The following is a 25,205-nucleotide window of genomic DNA, read 5'->3' as shown; positions in this document are numbered from 1 at the left end:
AGGCTATCTCTCGGACTTCACGATTGTGCCTAAGTGTTTGCCACAAAGGATGTTGTTGATTTCTTTCATGATCTTCGTAATTTGGGGGAATGGAAGGAATCCCAATCTCTCTCTCTTTTTTTTTTTTTTTTTGAGGTACGCGGGCCTCTCACTGTTGTGGCCTCTCCCGTTGCGGAGCACAGGCTCCGGACGCGCAGGCTCAGCGGCCATGCTCACGGGCCCAGCCGCTCCGCGGCATGTGGGATCTCCCCGGACCGGGGCCTGAACCCGTGTCCCCTGCATCGGCAGGCGGACTCTCAACCACTGCACCACCAGGGAAGCCCTAGGAATCCCAATCTCTTGTTTGCCTCTTCTTTCTTTTTATTTCCCTATATCCACCATAAATAATTTTTTTCCTTGGCAAAAGTAGTTTTTGTTTTTTTTTCTTGCCCCTAGGTTCATCAGAACCTTTTTTTTTTTTTTAATTCCACATATATGTGTTAGCATACGGTATTTGTTTCTCTCTTTCTGACTTACTTCACTCTGTATGACAGAATCCAGGTCCATCCACCTCACTGCAAAAAACTCAATTTAGTTTTTTTCTATGGCTGAGTAATATTCCATTGTATATATGTGCCACATATTCTTTATCCATTCATCTGCTGATGGACACATAGGTTGCTTCCATGTGCTGGCTATTGTGAATAGTGCTGCAATGAACATTGTGATACATGACTGTTTTTTAATTATGGTTTTCTCAGAGTATATGCCCGGTAGTGGGATTGCTGGGTCATATGGTAACTCTATTTTTAGTTTTTTAAGGAACCTCCATACTGTTCTCCATAGTGGCTGTATCAATTTACATTCCCACTAACAGTGCAAGAGGGTTCCATTTTCTACACACCCTCTCCAGCATTTTTTGTTTGTAGATTTTTTGATGATGGCCACTCTGACCAGTGTGAGGTGATACCTCCTTGTAGTTTTGATTTGTATTTTTCTAATAATTAGTGATGTTGAGCAGCTTTTCGTGTGCCTCTTGGTCATCTGTTTGTCTTCTTTGGAGAAATGTCTATTTAGGTCTTCCGCCCGTTTTTGGATTGGGTTGTTTGTTTTTTTGTTATTGAGCCGCTTGTATATTTTGGAGATTAATCCTTTGTCACTTGCTTCGTTTGCAAATATATTCTCCCATTCTGAGGGCTGTCTTTTCACCTTGTTTATGGTTTCCTTTGTTGTGCAAAAGCTTTTAAGTTTCATTAGGTCCAATTTGTTTATTTTTGTTTTTATTTCCATTTCTCTAGGAGTTAGGTCAAAAAGGATCTTGCTGTGATTTATGCCATAGCGTGTTCTACCTATGTTTTCCTCTAAGAGTTTTAGAGTGTCTGGCCTTACATTTAGGTCTTTAATGCATTTTGCGTTTATTTTTGTGTCTGGTGTTAGGAAGTGTTCTAATTTCATTCTTTTACATGTTGCTGTCCAGCTTTCTCAGCACCACTTATCGAAAGGTTGTCTTTTCTCCATTGTATATTCTTGCATCCTTTATCAGAGGTAAGGTGACCATATGTACATGGGTTTATCTCTGTGCTTTCTATCTTGTTCCATTGATCTATATTTCTGTTTTTGTGCCAGTACCATACTGTCTTGATTACTGTAGTTTGGTAGTATAGTCTGAAGTCCAGGAGCCTGATTCCTCCAGCTCCATTTTTCTCTCTCAAGATTGCTTTGGCTATTCGGGATCTTTTGTGTTTCCATACAAATTGTGAAATTTTTTGTTCTAGTTCTGTGGAAAATGCCACTGGTAATTTGATAGGGATTGAATGGAATCTGTAGTTTGCTTTGGGTAGTATAGTCCTTTTCACAATGTTGATTCCTCCAATCCAAGAACATGGTATATCTCTCCAGCTGTTTGCATCATCTTTAATTTCTTTCATCAGTGTCTTATAGTTTTCTGCATACAGGTCTTTTGTCTCCTTAGGTAGGTTTCTTCCTAAGTATTTTATTCTTTTTGTTGTAATGGTAAATGGGATTGTTTCCTTAATTTCTCTTTCAGATTTTTCATCAGTAGTGTATAGGAACGCAAGAGATTTCTGTGCATTAATTTTGTGTCCTGCTACTTTACCAAATACGTTGATTATCTCTAGTAGTTTTCTGGTAACATCTTTAGGACTCTCTATGTATAACATCATGTCATATGCAAACAGTGACCGTTTTACTTCTTTTCCCATTTGGATTCCATTTATTTCTTTTTCTTCTCTGATTGCTGTGGCTAAAACTTCCAAAATTATGTTGAATAATAGTGGTGAGAGTGGGCAACCTTGTCTTGCTCCTGATCTTAGTGGAAATGGTTTCAGTTTTTCACCATTGAGAATGATGTTGGATGTGGGTTTGTCATATATGACCTGTATTCTGTTGAGGTAGGTTCCGTCTATACCTACTTTCAGGAGGGTTTTTATCATAAATGGGTGCTGAATTTTGCAGAAAGCTTTTTCTACCTCTATTGAGATTATCATATGATTTTTCTCCTTCAATTTGTTAACATGGTGCACCACGTTGATTGATTTGAGTATACTGAAGAATCCTTGCATTCCTGGGATAAACCCCACTTGATCGTGGTTTATGATCCTTTTAATGTGCTGTTGGATTGTTTTTGCTAGTATTTTCTTGAGGATTTTTGCATCAAAGTTCATCAGTATTATTGACCTGTAGTTTTCCTTTTTTGTGACATCTTTGTCTGGTTTTGCTATCAGGGTGATGGTGGCCTCATAGAATGAGTTTGCGAGTGTTCCTCCCTCTGCTATATTTTGGAAGCGTTTGAGAAGGATAGGTGTTAGCTCTTCTCTAAATGTTTGATAGAATTCTCCTGTGAAGCCATCTGGTCCTGGGCTTTTGTTTGTTGGAAGATTTTTAATCACAGTTTCAATTTCAGTGCTTGTGATTGGTCTGTTCATATTTTCTATATCTTCCTGCTTCAGTCTCGACAGGTTGTGCATTTCTAAGAATTTGTCCATTTCTTCCAGGTTGTCCATTTTATTGGCATAGTGTTGCTTGTAGTAATCTCTCATGATCCTTTGTATTTCTGCAGTGTCAGTTGTTACTTCTCCTTTTCATTTCTAATTCTATTGATTTGAGTCTTCTCCCTTTTTTTCTTGATGAGTCTGGCTAATGGTTTATCAATTTTGTTTATCTCCTCAAAGAACCAGCCTTTTGTTTTATTGATCTTTGCTATCGTTTCCTTCATTTCTTTTTCATTTGTTTCTGATATTATCTTTATGATTTCTTTCCTTCTGCTAACTTTGGGGTCTTTTTGTTCTTCTTTCTCTAATTGCTTTAGGTGCAAGATTAGGTTGTTCATTTGAGATTTTTCTTGTTCCTTGAGGTAGGATTGTATTGCTATAAACTTCCTTCTTAGAACTGCTTTTGCTGCATCCTGTAGTTTTTAGGTTGTCATGTTTTCATTGTCATTTGTTGCTAGGTATTTTTTTTATTTCCACTTTGATTTCTTCAGTGATCTCTTGGTTATTTAGTAGCTTATTGTTTAGCCTCCATATATTTGTATTTTTTACAGTTTTTTCCCTGTAATTTATATCTACTCTCATAGTGTTGTGGTCGGAAAAGATACTTGAAACAATTTCAGTTTTCTCTAAATTTACCAAGGCTTGATTTGTGACCCAAGATATGATCTATCCTGGAGAATATTCCATGAGCACTTGAGAGGAAAGTGTAATCTGTTGTTTTTGGATTGAATGTCCTATAAATATCAATTAAGTCCATCTTGTTTAATGTGTCATTTAAAGCTTGTGTTTCCTTATTTATTTTCATTTTGGATGATCTGTCCATTGGTTAAAGTGGGGCATTAAATTCCCCTACTATGATTGTGTTACTGTCAATTTCCCCTTTTGTGGCTGTTAGCATTTTCCTTATGTATTGAGGTACTCCTATGTTGGGTGTATAAATATTTACAATTGTTATATCTTCTTCTTGGATTGATCCCTTGATCATTATGTGGTGTCCTGCTTTGTCTCTTGTAATAGTCTTTATATAAAAGTCTATTTTATCTCATATGAGAATTGCTACTCCAACTTTCTTTTGATTTCCCTTTGCATGGAATATCTTTTTCCATCCCCTCACTTTCAGTCTGTATGTGTCCCTAGGTCTGAACTGGGTCTCTTGTTGATAGCATATATATGGGTCTTGTTTTTATATCCATTCAACCAGTCTATGTCTTTTGGTTGGAGCATTTAATCCATTTACATTTAAAGTAGTTATCAATATGTATGTTCCTGTTACCATTTTCTTAATTCTTTTGGGTTTGTTTTTGTAGGTTTTTTCCTTCTCTTGTGTTTCCTGCCTAGAGAAGTTCTTTTAGCATTTGTTGTAAAGCTGGTTTAGTGGTGCTGAATTCTCTTAACTTCTGCTTTTCTGTAAAGGTTTGAATTTCTGTGTCGAATCTGAATGAGATCCTTGCTGGGTAGAGTAATCTTGGTTGTAGGTTTTTCCCTTTCATCACTTTAAATATGTCCTGCCACTCCCTTCTGACTTGCAGAGTTTCAGCTGAAAGATCAGTGGTTAAACTTATGGGGATTCCCTTGTATGTTATTTGTTGCTTTTCCCTTGCTGCTTTTAATATTTTTTCTTTGTACTTAATTTTTGAAGTTTGATTAATATGTATTTTGGCATGTTTCTCCTTGGATTTATCCTGTATGGGACTCTCTGTGCTTCCTGGACTTGATTGACTATTTCCTTTCCCATGTTATGTAAGTTTTCACCTATAATCTCTTCAAATATTTTCTCAGACCCTTTCTTTTTCTCTTCTTCTTCTGGGACCCCTATAATTTGAATGTTGGTGTGTTTAATGCTCTCCCAGAAGTCTCTGAGAGTGTCCTCAATTCTTTTTCATTCTTTTTTCTTTATTCTCCTCTGCGGTAGTTATTTACACTATTTTACCTTCCAGGTCACTTATCCGTTCTTCTGCCTCAGTTATTCTGCTATTGATCCCTTCTAGAGAAATTTTTATTTCATTTATTGTTGTTCATCATTGTTTGTTTGCTCTTTAGTTCTTCTAGGTACTTGTTAAACATTTCTTGTATTTTCTCCATTCTATTTCCAAGATTTTGGATCATCTTTACTATCATTACTCTGAATTCTTTTTCAGGTAGACTGCCTATTCACTCTTCATTTATTAGGTCTGGTGGGTTTTTACCTTGCTCCTTCATCTGCTGCATATTTCTCTGTCTTCTCATTTTGTTTGACTTACTGTGTTTGGGGTCTCCTTTTCTCAGGCTGCAGGTTCATAGTTCCCATTGTTATTGGTGTCTGCCCCCAGTGGATGAGGCTGGTTCAGTGGCCTGTGTAGCCTTCCTGGGAGAGGGGAATGGTCCTGTGTTCTGGTGGGTGGGGCTGGATCTTGTCTTTCTGGTGGGCAGGGCCACGTGCAGTGGTGTATTTTGTGGTGTTTATGAACTCATTATAGTTTTAGGCAGCCTCTCTGTTTATGGTTGGGGTTGTATTCGTGTCGTGCTAGTTGTTTGGCATGGCGTGTCCAGCACTGTAGTTTGCTGGCCGTTGGATGGAGCTAGGTCTCAGTGTTGAGATGGAGATCTCTGGGAGAGCTCTTGCTGATTGATATGTGGGGCTGGGAAGTCTCTGTTGGTCCAATGTCCTGAACTCAGATCTCCCACCTCAGAGGCTCAGGCCTGACACCAGACCGGAGCACTGAGACCCTGCCAGCCACAAGGCTGGATCCACATCAGAAGAGCAAGGAATAGACAGTACTTCCTCAGAACTAAAATCCTCCCTGTTGTCCTCCTGGCTGGGTCTCTGCAACACTTAATCCCTTACGTTATAAGCTGATGGCAGGTCCAAAGCATTGCTGTCCTGTGACTGGGTTCCTGGAGCTGCTTCCTGAGTTGGCATAGTCTGTGCCCGCAACAGCTGCCACCTCGAACCAGAAGTGGTGGTGCCATGATTGTTATGGGAAAAGTGGAGTTTGAAAAGAAGTCGCCAGAACCATTTTTCAGCAAAAGTCGTTTTATTTAGTTGAGGTCTTCTGATACCAACTCTTTATTCAACACCATAGATCTGTTCCAATGTCCACTTAGTGAGGATCACTGAGAATGATTTGTACAATTGATTGGTGATACTGAGCACAGAATTGATGCTTCCTCCTTTCGGGAGCCCTTCCTAGAGGAAACAGAATTGTCAAAAAAAATGCAGGATAGTATTTCATCTGGGTAATACTGGATATCACAGTTGCTAGAACTCTGCTTATGTAAATCCTGCATATTTTCTCTTTGCTTTTTGACACCATGCAGGGACTAACTCCCCTGAATACTAGAGTGTTTTATATTTGTATTCATGGTAGCTGTTCACTAAAACTACCGCAGACAATTTAGGTAATTGGCAAACCACAGGGGCACTTAGCCTGCTCACCTAACAATTTTAGGTTGCCTCATCACCACTCTAATTGGCAGTGGGTGGTTACTGGTCCATTTGCCATGTATTATGACAAAAGATGCCGATGGAGCCCAGCAGTGGGTGTGTTGTACCTTTGCCCTGCTTCTGGCATGCAGAAAGCAATCCCACTGTTTTTGCATAGCAAGTAGCATGGCTGGACATTTTTCCTACGTCAAAAGAGTTTTTACTCTTGTAAAATGACAACTTTCCCCAGCAAAGGCCTGATCTCAGAACTGACACATATCCTTTCTGTCAACCACTGCATAGGACATTGTCCCTATAAACAAGGGTGCATCAGTCAAGGTAATTTTCATCATTTTCACCACATTTTTATTATCAGAACTCCTCTGAAGCTTGCAATTGAAATCTGTTTCTTTCTTGACATTCTTCTCTATATTGGACATGTAATTACGGGCCCAAACCAAGTTCAAGAGGAATGGATCAACAAAGCCCACAGCTAAGTACACTAAACTTTTATATTGAAGGAAGATATGAATTCCAAGGTAGATTTGGACAGCTGTGCTATGGATGCTACAGTGAGCAATTGTGGAATCAGAAGAACTATCCCATGGTTAACTGACTTTGTTTTACATAAATGCAAGGAGCATAAAAACAGAAATCCAGCTCTCCTAGCATAAGGCAGTGCTTCTTAGTATTTTGAAGATAAGACCTCATTTTAAAAATAATAAAAAGGTGTCCAGTTGATAATAATTGTAATTCTACCATTTATTGATTGAGAATACATTAGTCTTAATTACATAATTCAAAGAAAATATTTATTTTATTAACTACATCAGCAACCTCATATAGAGGAAGAAAAGTGTAAAGAACATAAATTATTCTAAAGACTGTGTTTTGTGTTAATAGATAGATTGACAGATACATTACAGTAGCCCTGTGGCCTATGGTCTGAAAATCTCTGATGTAGGGCCTGCAAAGAAAGACCTAGTTTAGGTTTGTAGTCAAATTGTGTTGATAAACATTTATCAGGCTAAGAAAATGGGTTAATGATGTTATGACATTGTGTGGGAAGTAATCGTAGGTATGTTTACATTAATTAACTAAAAATTAACCTAGAACTAAGGAAAAGTAATTAGTGTTTACTGATTAGAACGCTGTTAAATTATCTTTTATTTCCAACTCTTGGCCAGTTTGAAGTCACCTGTAATCTTTAACACGAGTTGGTACGCTAAATTTTTAATCGTGTGCTCAGATTTTAGACAACATTATGGAATTCATTCAGAACAAAGACTACAGGCTCTGGCCACATTTTCATGTCATGGCATGAATAATTAGGTAGAGGATTTTTAAAAGCTTTTACTTTCGGAATGGCTGCAGTACGCCCCCGCCTACAATTCTATTCTCATCAGTTTCAGCTTGCCCTGGACGTTGCTTTCTGCTGATTTTTAGCTGGGATAGACCCAAGCACGCTTGTATTTGCTATCCATGTTTGAAGATGCTGCTGATGAAGGGTGTAATCCGTTGAATGAGAGCAAAGTTACCGACGTGGCCCACAGCTTTGTTTTCTCTGGTGGTGGTATAGAGCCAAAGCTTCAGGAAGCTTTAACACTCCAGTTGGGATCTCTGTCACAGAGCCCTGGAAATAGTCATGTTTTGAGGCTTGTCCTCCATCTGACTTTCCCATCGTCTATATGGATACCACTTTATCAGCTATGCTACTACTCCTTGGGGCCTTACATATTTTGTCAGAGCACTTTGCTAATGGTTTTCTCACCTCAGCCCGTCTATGGAGGTCTCACCAGCCGTCTTATCTCTGTTTAAGTCACAAATGGTACACCTGTGCTAACTTAACTCTATTCTGGGACTTCAGGATAAGTGTTCCCTGGACCAAGGTTTCTCAACCTTGGCCGTATTGTATTTCGGAACAGATAAAATTTCGTTGTGGAGGACTGTCTGTGCCTGGTAAGGTGTGTGGTCTCTGCCCACTAGATGTCAGTAGCACCCCCTCCCTGGGTGGTGACAACCAAAATGTCTCAAGACTTTGCCAATGTGCTCTTGGAGCTAAAATCATCTCTAGCTGAGAACCACTGCCCTAGTCTGTCAAGTGATACTCAATGTGGCCCATATATAAGAATGAAGAAGATGTAAGAAGGTGGATATGATATTTATTATAGGCCTAAAACATTTAATCAGAGGTAAAATGGGACAGTATTGTGACCATTGCTGAAATCACTTTCTAGGTTCAAGATGGAGCCACTCCTGCCAAGGGTGCCACATTAGCAAACTCAAACTTAGATCATGTTCATGTCCCTGTAGGTGCTCCACTTGATCAAAAACACAGTGTATTCAGTCAACCAGTCCCCAGACACTGAGCCAACTCTGGGCCTTCTCACCCCAGACAAGTTTGGCTCCAGCCAATCAGAAATTTTCTATTTTTCTCTTCCTTTTCTTTATTCTTTAACCTAACAAAGCTTTCTGCCTCCTGCCCCATTTTGCAGTTCTCCAAAAAGAGACTGTTTGCTTCATGAAGTGTTCAAGTTTGTTAGCATCACCTAAATCGTCTTCTTCAATCATTTTAAAACACCGTTTTATAGATCTTCAGGTCAGGGAGGATTACAGGGTCACGTTGTCTCTGCACAATATCATTCTAACTTCTAAAGGAATAGCGAGTAGAAACGTAAATCGTAACGGGGTGTGTGTGTGTGTGTGTGTGCGTGTGTGTGTGTGTGTGTGTGTGACTTTTTCAGTATGGCTCCTCTGGAGGTAAATGTGCTAAAGTCAGGTATGGGAATGTTTGGTGCTAACATGCAAAGTCATAGAGAAGCAAACTGCCTGTTCCATGGACTTGAAATCGAAAGGGATTTGTAAATGTTATCACACTGATTTGTTTTTAGCAGAGTGTGACCTTACTAGGTATATAGAAATAAACTATATTCCTTTTTTTTTTTTTTCCTGGTCTTTTGGGAAAAAAAAAAAAAAAACTTGATCCAGTTTAAATAAAAAGCCTATGTATGAATAAAATGGGTTCCTCATAGACCTTAGGAAAATATTGGAATCAGGGACTGGAGAGCTGTTTGGAGTCTGTTCATATTTGTCCATGCGTTCTTTTAACAGATATTTATTGAGAACTTCTTCTGTGCCAGGGCTATGCCAGCCTCTGAGTACATATTAATTATCAAGGCACACATGGTCACTCACAGAGCTTGGACTTTCTCTGTCTCTCTCTCTTTCTCACTCAACTCCCTGCATTCCTGCTTCAATCTCTCTCTGTATCTCTGAAGACCAGTTTTCTGTGTTTCCCAGTGTCTGTGCAAAACATAAGTTCCCCTCATAGCCTATAAATGTTAGAAACTGCTCCCCACTGAAAATATAATCTCTTCCTGCCAACCACTGATCTCAGAGGGAGGGACTGTCATTGGCCAAGTTGGGCCAGCTGCCCACCCTGGACCTATCAGATGTGCCCAGGGGATGGTATCCCAGAGGACAAACACGTCTGCTGGGAGCTTTCTCCCATATGAATGGGGAGGCAAGGTTCCCAGGGAAGGGAAGTTGTGTAGATCATCCTCAAAATATCTTGTACCGCAACTTGGAGTGAACTGCTTAGTGATAAAATGCAAATATGCAGCATAATAAATGAAGAAAATAAGAGGAAAAGTGTTCCAGGCCACAGATGGGCCAGTGTGTGCTCTGTGATACAAGTCCTCATCTTCAGAGACACAGAAAGTTAGAGAGAGCAGACAGAATTGGAATCAGTGGGACTAGATATGGTACAAGGCACAAAAGTGGCTTAGTTCCTTTCTCTCTAGTCCTTTAGAAAGTCAGGGGACATCATCTGAGGATAACTCAAGAGTAAGTATAAATAGTCACAGTTATGAGAAGGAAGTAAAAGACCCTGGGAAAACCACAGAAGCCTTTATTATAAGGTTCACACAGACCAATCAGCTCTATGGCTGGGGAGTGTCAACCTATAGATATCAGAGGTTGTTCGGGAGGCCACGAGCTGGAGGATAATGAGAGAGGGAGAGACAGGAGGCAGCTCCTTTATAGCCATGCAGGCTCCACTCCAGCCCTTCAGTAATCTTGCCTTTTATCACCACTGGGTGCAGCTATACAGCCCTGGGGTCCTCTGCCATGTGTGGCCTCTACAGTTAATCTTGGGATCAGTTGACTCTTCCCAGACCTCTCATCTCTGTAATCCTTATACACTACCAAAATTTAGAGAGGAGGGTTATTGTCATCTTTGAAAAGCTAACTCATAGTTGAAAGAGGCACACTGACCTTGTAGTTTTGTATTTGATAGGACCCTGAGCCTCCTACTTCCATCATGATTCATGAGCACTTACGTTTGGGAGGAAATGTGCTGTGGTCTAGCTAGTAATGAAGCTCCTCATTTCCCAGTTTTTCTTCAGTATCTTCTGCAGGAACCCACGAGGAAAAGGGTGCTTTGTATGTCATGGCTTCGATAGCCCAAAATCCTGTAGTAAAATAATACCAAATGCTCTCAAACGTCCATCCAATTCCCAACCCCGCCTCATGTATGTATGTATTTACTTATGCGATACAGACAGAAAAGGTAACCATGATCTTAGTTTCTCAGGGAAAGAGTAAAAATGCTTTCAGAAAAAGACCAGCAACTCACTTGCTGTGAATGGCTATAAGCAATATGTAATATATGTTCTTTATTCATGGTATAACGGTACTCCTGGGTTTACTGCACATCCAAACATGATTGGTGTTTTCATCTTTAAAATCACCCTGTAGAATATATTTTATTAAAAAGCAAGTGATAAAATGTAAGCTAATTTAAATCTCAACTGTAATGGTTAGCAACTGTTCAGGCTTAGACTTTTTTAAACCAAAAAAACTTTTTCTGGGAAGGATATTTAATCACTATCAGTGCATGTCCGTAATATAAAGCAGACTGGCTTTTAGTTGTTTTATTATTGCTCTCAAATTCTCTATATGCAATGCAGCCTCTCATTATCTGTCAATCTATCCTATCTATCTATCTATCTCTATATACATTGTCCCTCATTTTACACATGTATAAACATATCTAATATGTACATCTTTATCCATATATAAACTTCATTAAATTGTGTATATTGTATATTGAACTGAGGCAGACAGCTTCCCCACATCTCCCATGTCCCCCACTGATACGTCACTGCCTCTATTTTGAATCATTTCCTCCTCTTGTGTACTCCTCAGTATTTCCCACATAAGGATAATAATATAACCTACTCTCACATATTTATTTTATATGTTGTGAAGGTTCAATAATATATGTGTCTGGCATATACTGAGAACTCAATTATTGTTACTGATTCAAATAGGAAATTGGGATATGTTTAGTACCTCACTTTTTGCATCACTAGGCAAGCTGTAGACTTCAACTGGATTGATGAAAACCTTGCTAAAAAATGAGAAGATGGGCTTCCCTGGTGGCGCAGTGGTTGAGAGTCTGCCTGCCGATGCAGGGGACACGGGTTCATGCCCCGGTCTGGGAGGATCCCACGTGCCGCGGAGCGGCTGGGCCCGTGAGCCATGGCCGCTGAGCCTGCGCGTCCAGAGCCTGTGCTCCGCAACGGGAGAAGCCACAACAGTGAGAGGCCCGCGTACCGAAAAAAAAAAAAAAAATGCGAAGAGTTCCAACAGTTTTTGAAATTACCATGTAGTGAATCAGATGACATTTTAATTTTCCTGGCAGAAAAGGCCTTATTACAAAAATGTTTGGCAGTGTCAATAGAGTTTGGATCTACCTATAAGTAAACACATTTTGTTGATCTGAGAAGTTTGCCATGGTGCTAAGGCTCTTCACTGTGGTAGAAATAATCATATTGTTGTTGCATTCTTTGTTGTCTTGTTACACTAGGGGGTAAATAGCATTTTATTGACTCTAGTTTCCTTTAGTTTGTATGACTGTATCCAAAAAACTATGATGCAGTTTGGAAGCTGACATCTAAATACATTTCTAATTCTCTTGAAAATGTATTGCTTTCTACAGTCATGGTCACACAGACACACACACACACACACACACACACAAGTAAGGAAGAAACTATTACTTCCAAATAAGGTTGAAAAAAGAAAAGTTTTCCTAAGGAAAGCAATTCTGAATTGTTTGGGATTGAGGTGGTTTTGTTGAAATTTCTTTTTTAAGGGCTATTGAGATAGGATTGGTTTAACATGGAAAAGTTAATAAATGTGGAGCTGGTGAAGGAGGGTTGTACTTGCTAAAAAGAACATGGGTATGAAGATATTGATATCTAGTGTGTATGTGTATATGTATGTATATATTACAGTATATAAAGTGTATAGTATAGTATAGTGTAAAATGATCTTGCTGTTGGTTGACAGAAAGGAGGATTTTATAATCAGAGTTGCTGTCTTGTAATGCAAGCCACTACTGGGGTCATTTGGCCCCATTATCTTCACCCCATGAGAGCTGGAGCTCAGGGAACTGGCACTAAAAATGCTGATATTCTGGCCACTGTTATTGTTGTGAGTAATAAACAGTTTTTCATCAATGAGCTCAGACTCTTGTCTTCTACCCTCCACATAACTGTGTCAAGCAAACTTGGAAGAAAATTCAAATTTCAGACCTGTCACAGTTTCTGGCAGGAGACAGTATATTGAGCGCTTTGAAAACTCATTCTTATTTAACTCTCTAAATGTCCATAAATTTTAGAGGTGCAGAAAAGTTATATTTCTAGAACTCAACTTTGCTTTTCTTTTAAACCCCCCTTTCAATTATCCCTCAAGAAAGGAAGATTAGTATATTCCAGTTTCTCAGGTATTAGAGTTTCTCAGTAATATATTAGTGTGTTTCAGGTTTAAACTCATTCATCTTGAGATTGTTTTCCTTCTTCTTTTGCTCTAGTATACCACCTAAGTTTCTGGATATTCAATGTCCTATGATGGCATAGGGAGTGTTGGGAACGGAGGTTGAGAAACAGGGGGCTACAGAGTCTGGTCCTCAATTATTTTTGTTTGTCCTCATTGATACCTCTTGAGTATCTACATTAACATTTAATTCATCTCTGGTTTATACCATATTCCTCTGTGGCATCCCCTTGTCAATTCCCCAAGACACCTTCAGATCTGTTGACACACAAACTCTAACTCTCAACTAGTGTTCCCTTCTGAAGGGCACATAAAACTTCAGCTGCTTTCCAAAGTCATTTTGTGCAGTAGGAGACACTGAAAGTGCTGCCTCGGGCTCTCTCTACACCTGGCATGTCATGCAGTGCCTTGTTGCTACTCTAATTTTCTGACTATGGTGACATGGAGAACTTCTAAGGAAGTGTTGTTACCTTTACCTTCCAATGTTGCTGATGGGAAGCAGGTCCAAATCAACTCTTTTATATTAAGATTCTCCATACTTAGATGATTGGTAATATCACCTTCCATAAACTCCTGTTAACAAAGAATAGCCCTTTGTTGGTATGTTAGAGGGTGATCATAGCTCCTTTTACAGACATCCCAGTCGGTTACAACTCTTTTGCTTTCTTTAGAATATTCACTTCACTTTTCAGGCCATGGAAGTTTCACCAAGTATAGGATAACAAACAAACAAAAAACTATTGAGCTAAAAGAAACCTGACTCTTATATCACCATTGTTTCCAAGTTCATTATTTATGACATGAGTTTGGTTTTTGGGGATCCTTGATTAAGATTTTTTTGACTCTAAACCCTTTCCTTGTCACCTCCATTCTCTGGGGCTATGGGAAAGGAGAGCCCTACCTGCTGCCATGTGGTGATAGAGGGGTGGGGAAAGGGTTACCAGGCAGAAGGGAATTACAAAATTTGAAAAGAAAGCATTGGTTGTTATCAATGAATCACCCTGCTACACATATGAGTGTATGCATACCATTCAGGGTCATACCTTGAACTCTACTAGAGTGTGAGCTTCTTGTGGACAAGGAGACAAAATGCAGCTTTTTGTTAGCTGGCATATGGTAAGTACTCAATTTTTTGATAAGTGAATAGTAGTTATTGATAAATAATTTTCCATTGACGGATTGATCTTTACTAAACTGAGCTTACATGTTTATGGTTTGTAGGTCTTCAAAATTCTAGCCAGAAGAGACTCATGGAAAGTAACAGTAATTCAGTTCCATAAGATGATTGAAATCTCAGTTATCTAATATGCTAATTCTTGAAAGTCCATTTGATAATTAAATTTGATCTTATTTTTTAGAAAATAATATTTGATATTTATGATTTATCCATGTTCCAAGATTATAAAGTTATTTGAAGTATTCTGTACAGGAGAAGTGAAGACATAGAAACCAAATATTTGATTACAGTAGGTTTAAATTAAATCTATCATACTTGGTTAATTCATAGTCTGATTAAGAAAAGAATGTTTTATTCTTTAAAGTCTCCAAATAAATATGCCATGAAATATTAAAGTGGTAAAATGTATATATTTTCTCATTTGTCTTTATATAACAAAGCACACATGAAATAAATATCAGAAACTTTTTTTTTTTTTTTTACTAAAAATGTGTGAAGTAAAAAGTAGTCTTCCTAGATTGGAGAAATTCTTTTTTTTCTTTCATTTGATCCTAAACTGCATCAGGAGAAATAGTTTTTGTATGCTTTGATTTTTCTGAGAATTGGAGAGAGAAGCTAGTATACTGCAAATTGCCACTATTGTTCGAAGCCATCAGACCAAGCCTATATAAACCTCGATAAGAGCACTTGTAAGATTCTTTTATAGGGATAACTACAGTGGAGGAAGATATAGCACTTAGAAATGAATATAAGGTGTTACAAAGGAGGGTTGTGGATTGTTTGAAGCCCTGTGTGATAGTTACAGAATTGGATTTAACTCTTGAATTACTTTCAAAATCCATCTCTCTGTCATGTTCCATATATGTATTGATTAGCTTGGGAGGTGATACCACCCCAATATTATAATGATTTACATAATCAGTGACACTGATTACATTAAAAATAAAAGTACAAAGAACGATTTTTAAAAACTACTAAAAGCTACATATTATGGTCCTTAACTTCCTGGGAAAGATAGTCTTCCTTCAGTATATTTCCCATCCTAAAATGAATAGACTTTACTATTCTGAAAAGGAACAATAGTTTAAAGAAATAAAATGATCATGAACCTAAATATACTAACAATATATCCTTTGATATAGGATATATCAAATATATAAATAATAGATAAAAGTAGGTAAAGAAGCAAGGCCAGGAATGTAAGAAGAGGTAGATAAATAAAAAATTGTATTTGGAGGTTTTCAACATAACTGTATCAATATTTGAAAGATCTAGCAGACAAAAAAAACAAGATTTGATTAAAATGCTTAAGTTTATACTTCTATATGTATCTGTACCAATATACATATTAATAGAAATAACTTTATACCTAAAAGAGAGTATATTTATTTTTATTAATTAATTAATTTATTTTTGCTGTGTCACGTCTTCGTTTCTGTGCGAGGGCTTTCTCTAGTTGTGGCAAGTGGGGGCCACTCTTCATTGCGTTGCACGGGCTTCTCACTGTCGTGGCCTCTCTTGTTGCGGAGCACAGGCTCCAGACGCGCAGGCTCAGTAGTTGTGGCTCACAGGCCTAGTTTCTCCGCGGCATGTGGGATCCTCCCAGACCAGGGCTCGAACCTGTGTCCCCTGCATTAGCAGGCAGATTCTCAACCACTGTGCCACCAGGGAAGCCCTAGAGAATATATTTATTTTTAAGGTGATGTTGAATCAACCATTTCTTAGGCCGCAAAGGAAGTTTCAGTAAGAAAGAACCACCATCTTCTAGTCTATGTTTTTGGGCCATAATTTAATGACATTAAAAAATAAATAACAACATAAGAGTGTCAAAATAAAAAAACCTCTTTATGTCAAGAAACTAAAACTGTCAGCATTTCGGTAAAAGAGGAAATCATAAAGGAAACAATGAAATATTTATGCTTGAACACCAATGATGGCATTATTTTTCAGAATTTGTGAGGCCCAACTAATACAGTACTTAGAGATAAATTTATAGCTTTAAATACACAATGGAGAATAAATAAAAACAAATGAGCTAAGTATTCAATATGACATGAGAAAAAGAGCAACAGAATAAGCCCAAAGAAACAAGAAGTAAGAAAATAAAAAATAAGAGCAGAACTCAGTGGAATAGAACATAAAAATAACAACCCCTAAATTATGCATATTGCAAAAGAAAGAAAAAAACTATGACATGAGACATTAAAAAATATTATGCTCAAATCCATAAATTCTAAACTTAGACAAAGTAGTACAGTTTTACAGGGAGAAAGATAAAAGATGAATTTACTAATAACCATTAAAGAATATTAAAATAGTAATCAGAGCTCCTCAGTAACAAAAGACAAAGTAAGCAACCAAAATCCCAACAAACCAAGATCCCATAAAACATGCACTCTTCACACTCACACCCATATAGTTGTACAGGTATGTTCTACCTAACTTTACAGAGATAGGTAGGTTGTTGCACAAAATAGGAAAATGAGAGAATATGGCCCAACTCATTTTTAAGGCTAGTATAACCTTAGTTTTTAGAGCAAATAGTCCTTGAAAAGAAAATTATAGTCCCACTTCATTTTAAACATAGATACCAGAATTTAAGTTAAATATTAGTTGAGTGAATCCAGGCATATATATAAAAATATATTGTCATGAAGCACTATTTATCCTACAAACATGAGAATATTCACATACCTATAATTTATCATATTAATGGCCTAAAAAAGAAAATCATTTGGTTATCTCAATAGATAAAACAATAGCACTTAAAAATATTCAGTCTCTCTTGGGCTTCCCTGGTGGTGCAGTGGTTGAGAGTCCATCTGCCGATGCAGGGGACACGGGTTCGTGCCCCAGTCTGGGAAGATCCCACATGCCGCGGAGCGGCTGGACCCGTGATCCATGGCCGCTGAGCCTGTGCGTCGGGAGCCTGTGCTCCGCAACGGGAGAGGCCACAACAGTGAGAGGCCCGCGTACCACAAAAAAAAAAAAAAAATTCAATATCTCTATGATAAATCTCTTGGAAAGAAATAGGAGGAAATATCCTGAAATTACAGATTCTATCTAACAAAAATCTTAAGTTAACATCATACTTAGCAGAAAATTTCACTGTATATCCTTCCATTGGAGGTCAACAATAACCCAGTGCTGGGAAACCCAAAACTGGAAGGCCCTGACCATGTTTTCACTTGAGCTATTTGCAGGATTGTTGTAGCCTGAAATTCTAAAAAGTGAGATAATGCCTTGCCATAGTAGGTCACATAATCCTGCAATAGATCTGGTCTCCCTTCAAACAAAGTGCAGTCTCCCTAACTGCTTGTTATAAAAGCACAGGACTCCTCCCCTTTGCAGCACCCTATTGTGTATGGAGGCTCCACCCAGCACTTATGACACCCTATAGGATTTAGGGCTTGGGGAACTACTGATTATGTTACTACTCTGGCTACTGCTATTGTTATGGATAATAAAGTCCTTTGTGTCTGACCCTGGTGTTTTATATCTTCTGCCAGCATCCGTGAAACTCTGGCAAACCAGCTTATTATATTTTAGAGCTATTTTGGTGGGAGTTCTCTTACTTCAAGCTCTCCCCTGCACTGTCATACCTATTTGAGTCTGGTAAAATCTTGATATACAAGAAAGCTATCCACTAGAACAGCTGTTATTGAATTTAATACTAGAGGTATTGGTCAAAGATGAGAAAAGGAAAAGAAATAATAGCTATAAAAGTTGAAAGAGGGCTTTCTTGTTGGCGCAGTGGTTAAGAATCTGCCTGCCAACGCAGGGGACACAGGTTCGAGCCCTGGTCCGGGAAGATTCCACATGCCGCGGAGCAACTAAGCCCATGCACCACAGCTGCTGAGCCTGAGCTCTAGAGCCTTTGAGCCACAGCTACTGAAGCCCGCACGCATAGAGCCCATGCTCCGCAACAAGAGAAGCCACTGCAATGAGAAGCCCACGCACAGCAACGAAGACCCAATGCAGCCATAAATAAATAAATTAATTAATTAAAAAAAATAAAAAGGGAAATCTCTTAAAAAAAAAGTTGAAAGAGACAAATGGTCATTATTTACAGTTGCAAATTATCTACATATAAGATTCATCAGAATGAACAGTCCCTCAACAATTAGAACTAATAAATGAATACAACAATATTGTTAAATTCAAGGTAAATTTACAAGTTAAGACTGCTTCTCTAAACCAAGAACAGAAAGCAGGAAAATATGATAGGAAATGAAATACGTTCATGAAAGAATTAAAACTATAAAGTATTTCAGAAATAACCTAATAAAATAATGCATTAAAACTAAAATGCTTTAAAGGAAATAAAAAACGAAATACTCGAGGAGATAAGTAAATAGGGAATAACAAAATAGTAAAGAAAATAAATTAAGTAATGGAACAACTAAAGTAAATAAAAACTGTGTAAGCATTTTAAGCATGACTCCAAAAGCACATATTGTAAGAACAACTAAATTTGACTATTAAAATTAATTATTTTATTTGTTTAACAAAGGACACATACAAAGAACTCACAGGTAAGTGACACAGTATTGAAGCAATCCTTCAACAGAAAAACGGGCAATGGTTGTAAATTCACAGGACATGAAACTTTAATGGTTAACAATGGTATGATAAAGATGTTTAATCTCACTAATTATCAGAGGTATTCAAATTAATACAAAAAGTGAGATACCATTTTAAATTCATTGGCATGACTAATTGAAAAGTCATGCAATTGCAGGCATGTCTGTTCATGTTTTCTGTTAGTTTATGAGTAACAGAATATCCATCTAACATTGGTCTAAGCAACCAAGACATCAAAATATCTTACACAGTGATGAGTGTAGAGGTGGGTGGCTCTCGACTGGTACAGAAATTCAGCCATGCCATCAAGGCCACCTTCTTTCCTTTGGCTTCCTCATTTGCTTGGCTTTTCATCTTAAAGTGGTCCCTTTGAGGAGATAAGGTGGTTGCTGATATGCTATGCATTATATGGTCACAAGACAACATTCAGAGAAAGAGCTGAGGATGTTCAAAGAGGGTCTCCTTGCATGCTTGTCTCTTTCTACGGGAAAATGAAATAATTCCTAGAAGAGTTCCTCTTGCATCTCACTGCTCAGAAGTATGTCACATGACCAGTCCGTAGCTGCACGGATGCTGGAAAATCGTGTATCTAGCAAAGAGGAATCAGCTTAGAACAATTGCCCCTGGAACTCATTGTCAATCCAAACAAAATTAGTAAGGCAAAAGGATGGATGGAGGACTTTGGAGAAGACAATTAATAGCTTCTCCCACATTGACTGTTGTGAGGATGTGGAATGATGGAGACACTCATGCACTAATAGTGAGGGGCATGCAAACTGCTGCAGACATATCAGGACTTAGTGAAACTAACTCAGTGTATAAATTTTGAGCCAACAATGGACACAAAATTAAGAAAAACTCTCACAAGATTCCACATTGAGTAAGTCCTGACACAGAGGGGAAAAGAGAGCCAGGAAGCTGGACTGGCAGCTGGAGACCTGGCTTCTGACTAGCTTTGCTAATAACAAGATGTCATTAAATAGGTTGTTCACCACTCTGGGGCTTGCTCACTTCATTTATAAAATGTGGCAAAAAGATTAGATTTATGGTTCTCAAACTATACTCTTAAGGAACTCTAAAGCTTCATGAATTTGGTCCAGCTTTTCTCTCGATAAAATGAAATATTGGAGGTTTTTACCTGACACTTAAATACTGAATTTGAAGTTTTCCTCCAATCATTTTTTTCTTTAACTTTTGGTGACTGCTACTATTTTCCTGCTACTGTATGTTAGCAGATGACAAAACAAATAAATTATACAAATAATGAAAACATTCTGATATAACCAAAAATAGCTTATTATTCTAATGCAAACATATGACCTTGGTTGTGATGCCATATTTTGGCATCTGACATAGACTTATTTTTTGCTAATAAAGTTATCCCACATTTGTTTGAGGCCATTAAACAACAAAGTTGGCATTTCACAAAGAGCATCCGAGGGTCAGGTGTCTCCTTTTTTTTTTTTTTGCGGTACGCGGGCCTCTCACTGTTGTGGCCTCTCCCGTTGCGGAGCACAGGCTCCGGACGCGCAGGCTCAGCGGCCATGGCTCACGGGCCCAGCCACTCTGCGGCATGCAGGATCCTCCCAGACCGGGGCACGAACCCGTGCCCCCTGCACCGGCAGGCGGACCCCCAACCACTGTGCCACCAGGGAAGCCCAGGTGTCCCCTTTTGAACAGCTGGAGGGTCAGGTGTCTCCTTTCGAACAAGCTGGAGGGTCAGGTGTCTCCTTTCGAACAAGCTGGAGGGTCAGGTGTCTCCTTTTGGGCAAGCTGGAGGGTCAGGTGTCCCCTTTTGAACAGCTGGAGGTCACACTGGGACCCTTACAGTTATTTTTGCCTTCATTAGTCTATCCTTTAAATACTATCCTATGACAATAACAATTACATGTTTATAGCACTTCTGACAAGGTTTGATAATTAATGAGCACTTATTTTTGGGGATGGAGATATTCTAAAACTAAATTATTAATATAGAACCTCATCTATACTCCTAGGAAGAACTTTAAGTGTGGGCAACTCCCTTCTGCAAATTATTACAAGCCTTTCTAAAGAAAAGCAAACTTTTCAGAACCTAATTGTATGTAGCTCTTATAGTACATACATAGTATAGATTTTATAGTACGTGCAGAGTTTAAATTTTACATACTCACCCTAAACAAGGTAGTAAGTACAACTAATAAAACAGTGGAGACAAATAACATACTTCTGGCTCCCCCTGTAAAAAATAGTATGACCTCCTTCAATTCTAACACAATAATATTAAGATTTCAACACTGGGGTCTCTTTTTCTCCCCTCACCAGGGACAATAATATATTACACTGGCAATTTTGGCAACTACCCGAGTCCAAGACTCAATGTAGAAGAGCTAATATGTTTGTTTTATCAGCTGGGGAGTACTTTGTTCAAATAAAATAGCTTATAAAACACACGCACACAAGTGCATGCTGGAACTCCCTGGGGAGGTGGGAGGGGTGTCCTATGGATGAGTGTGGACAAAGCCTCCCCCACCCACTTCCCCTTGCAAAGCTTTTCCCCTGGATCCTCCCACCAGAAGTGAAGAAATCAAATAGAAGCAATCCAAGAATTGAGAAAATAAAACCTTTTCCCAAAGGAAGGTTCCCCCAAATGGTTTTAGGGCAGAGACTATGAGAACGGCCCCTCCTCTCAGGGTGAAGGCTGATATTCTAGAGGCTGCTGAGTAAGTGTATACAGGCACGTTGCCCTCCCCAGAAAGCCCAGTGCTTTGATTCAGAAAGGCATCCTGAGATGTTTCCCCAACACACATAGTAACAACCACAGACTGGTTCTGCTTATGCCAAATTATTTGGAAAGCTAAGGAACTCTGATTTCTCTCATTTTTAATGTGAATGAAAAACAAGGGAAGATGGTAAGACATTGAAGTGACTCTTATTCACGTGCAAAAAAAATGTACATCTTTTTTCTCATAGAGCTAAATAACTCTTAGAGGATCTATCACCTCCTAGCTGGAATATTGCAAGGGGGCTTACAGAGTCTTTTTATTGACTTGGAGTTTATGTTCAAACTTATTCATGAGATGTGATAAGGGTCGTTAGAATTCCCCTGGATACTTGGACTTAAATGTTACAGTTAAAACATTGTTTATTTTTAATAAAGCGAGAATCATAAAAGTATGCCAATAAATTGCCACACGTAGTCTTAGTAGAGAGAGAGGGAAACTTTCATAATGAGGAACAGATTAATCCTCCCTAATTGTAGACTGAATAATTCTACTCGTCTATCACTTTAATGAATTGGTACATTGATAGCAACTTACATTAGAAACTTAATTTCATTGATCAAGTTTCATAGTTATTAAGGACCATAGATGATACTACTATGTCTTCACTCTCCTGAATCTCAGACTTGAAGATGTTGAGACGACCCTAAATCATCTTCCATCACACTTGACCCATATTCCCCTTTAAACCATAAGTAAATTCTCCACTATCCAAAAATTAGATTTACTTTCAGGGCAATTGATCCCCTCAAACAAGGGAAGAGCAAAGATGTGGCTCTATAATGCCTCCACAATATCTGTTTATTTAAAATTACGATTGCCTTATGATTAGCAAGAAAAGAACAATGCTTCTCTATTGGACGCATCTTGCTTTGCTTGCGTGATTACTGGGAAATACCTCCCTGCTCCTTTCGCTGGACTGCATGATCAGGACCAGAAGTCTATAATGTGTTCAAGACCAGGACAGAAGCTCATAGCAGGTTGGTCAGCGTGGGGCCTCATGGAGGTCTGACTTCGGCTGGGCTGGCAGGTGGGGAGCCTGGCCTCCTCCTACTTCCAGAGCCCACAGTCCTGTGGAACTGCAGATGGAAGGGCTCTCTGCAGAGCATCACAGAATTGATATGAATTTCTGTTGGAGCCTCAGCTTTGTTTTCTGATTCATTTTTCCATCTCACAAAGGCAGCTATCTTAATTTGACAAGTGATAAAATCTCAATATTAAATTCTTCCCTCTTCACCATCTCAGGAGGATTGAAGTAGAAATAAATTGTTTACCTAATCGGAAGATGCTGTACCAGGGACAAAACCCTTCTTCTCTCCGATAATACCCTGACGATGTGTCGTTATGTGACAAATCATGTGACAATCAGCTAGACGTTTCTAGCTAGCAAGCTGAATTTAAAGATTCTCCCTTTGTTGCTGTTGGCAAATTAGTGTAATGCATTTCTTTTGCTAGTGTTATGTTGAAGATTAGTGCTTCCAACAAAGAGACAGCCACAAAAGACGATTATTGGCTTTAAAATATTTTTTGACAAATTTCAAATTACACAGTTACCTGTAACAGACAGATGTAACTCCTCCATTGAGTAGAGATCACTTGATATGTTGTTGAACTTTAGTTCTTTAAATTATGAAAATGTACTTCTTGGAGAGGTGGGAATGACCTTTTCTGAACACTTCTAATTTATCCTCTGCTTGGAGGAGAGAAAACTACTTTAGATAAACCATCTGGAAAACTTCTAATTTGTTCTATGAAAAAATAAACATTCTGCTCCGTAGAAATAACCCAACTGGCACGTCTTCTTTCCATTTGGATTATTTCTTATCTAGCCTTTATTATTGTTGTAAATTGAGTGCTTACATCTGAACTCGGCACCACATAAAATACAGAGGACAGCTTCCATCCCGCCCTTCTAGAAAATGTTTTAGAGTAGTGTAAAGATAAATAGGTATCTGTATGTAGTTGGCCAAAGCAAAGTGAAGACTAAGGAGAAATGTGTAAATTATGTGGTTGTTTGTCCTTTCATACCCACAGATTTTAACATGAGGGTCACCTTGTTTAAATATATATTAGCACCAGACAGATTTTGGTGAGGAAACTTCTTGGTGCTATATGCAACTTAAAAATTTAAACACATTTAAGGAATGTCAAATTTGCCACACATCAATTGTTAGCATCATTGTGTGTTTTCTTTGTTCCTGACCCTGTACTAAATGCCTTAAATGGGCTAATGAAATGGACAGTAGTATCATCCCATTTTACAGATTTTAAGAGGTCCAGACAGATAAACCAACTTACTAGATCATGAACCTAATAAGTTTTAGAACTTGGACTTGAATCTAGGAATTCCGTTCCCAGAGACTGTTGACTCAAATGCGATTCTGCTGGAAGCTTTTATGAAAGAGCAAGTGAGTTTTAAGGATAGAAGGATACACTCAGCCAAACGATACTGTTTTAAATTCTATAGCTTTAATTTGAAAGACTTTATACATGGACTTTTGCTATGGTATACAGTCAGTGGACATAATGTAAGTATATGTAAAATAGTGTGAGTGTACATAGATGGTAACTTATTACCTTTTAAGAAGTAGAAGTGAAATAAAACAAAATGTGATAGCAAATAGGCATGAATTCAGGAGCTGCTGAGACAGTACAGGAGCAGCACACTGGTTGAAATGGAGGTGGTTTACAGGTGGCATTGTGGTCAGAATCTTGCCCCAATGACCCAGTTGCTGAGGTTGAATGGGCAGAGCTGGGCGGAGACACATGCCATGTTAAACACTCCCAAATGAATCCTCTCCTTTCCGTCTCCACTGTTATGGTTTATTCCTTTTATTTCTGTCCATGTTTAGGTCAAAAGGCTCATTGCTGTGTTCCTTCCTCTGGTTTTCCATCTCTCTGACCCCTAATTCACCAATCCATTCTCCACACTGCTGCCTGAATGAGTTCTATACAATTCAATTCTTCTTCTCACATTTTTCTATTTAAAATTCTTCAATGGCTTCCCATTGCCTTCAGGACAAAACCCAAACTCCTCAGTCTGACATCCAAGGCCTTTCATGTGCAGTAGCTGTAAATATCCAAATTACAAACTCTGATGTGCAAAAATGTAACTTTCTTTATTTCAATTACTCAATTTGATTTTTTGTCTTGGAATTCCGTATAATGACAGACCGCTTAATCTAGACCCTTTCCAGGTTGCTCTGTCCAAGTCACACATTTTCCAGTCAATTCCTGTTTGAAATACAGTCATAATCAGGGTGACTTCTATATGTCTTCTCCCCTGACCACGTGCCTCAGGGGGTTATTCAAAGAGCACCAGGGTGAGTGTGATACAGGGTGCATTGTGTGTGAAATCTGATCTGAATGGGTTCCAAACTGGTTTCCCTAGGGATACTGATGTCACGCCCATCTTGGGTCCCTGGAACTGGTGGTCCAACTTCCTT

General features: G+C 38.6%; 1 pseudogene; it reads right to left on the bottom strand.

The window, feature by feature from the left end:
- Nucleotides 1–5,655: 5,655 nt before the first annotated feature.
- On the bottom strand, nt 5,656–5,889 carry LOC112390762 (uncharacterized protein C20orf196 homolog; annotated as a pseudogene).
- Between the last annotated feature and the right edge of the window lie 19,316 nt (nt 5,890–25,205).

Source organism: Neophocaena asiaeorientalis, unplaced genomic scaffold, assembly GCF_003031525.2.
Source record: "Neophocaena asiaeorientalis asiaeorientalis breed wild unplaced genomic scaffold, Neophocaena_asiaeorientalis_V1.1 scaffold232, whole genome shotgun sequence".
NCBI lineage: Eukaryota > Metazoa > Chordata > Mammalia > Artiodactyla > Phocoenidae > Neophocaena > Neophocaena asiaeorientalis.
The sequence above is the reverse complement of the archived record's forward strand: the minus strand, read 5'-3'. Positions and strand labels throughout refer to the sequence as shown.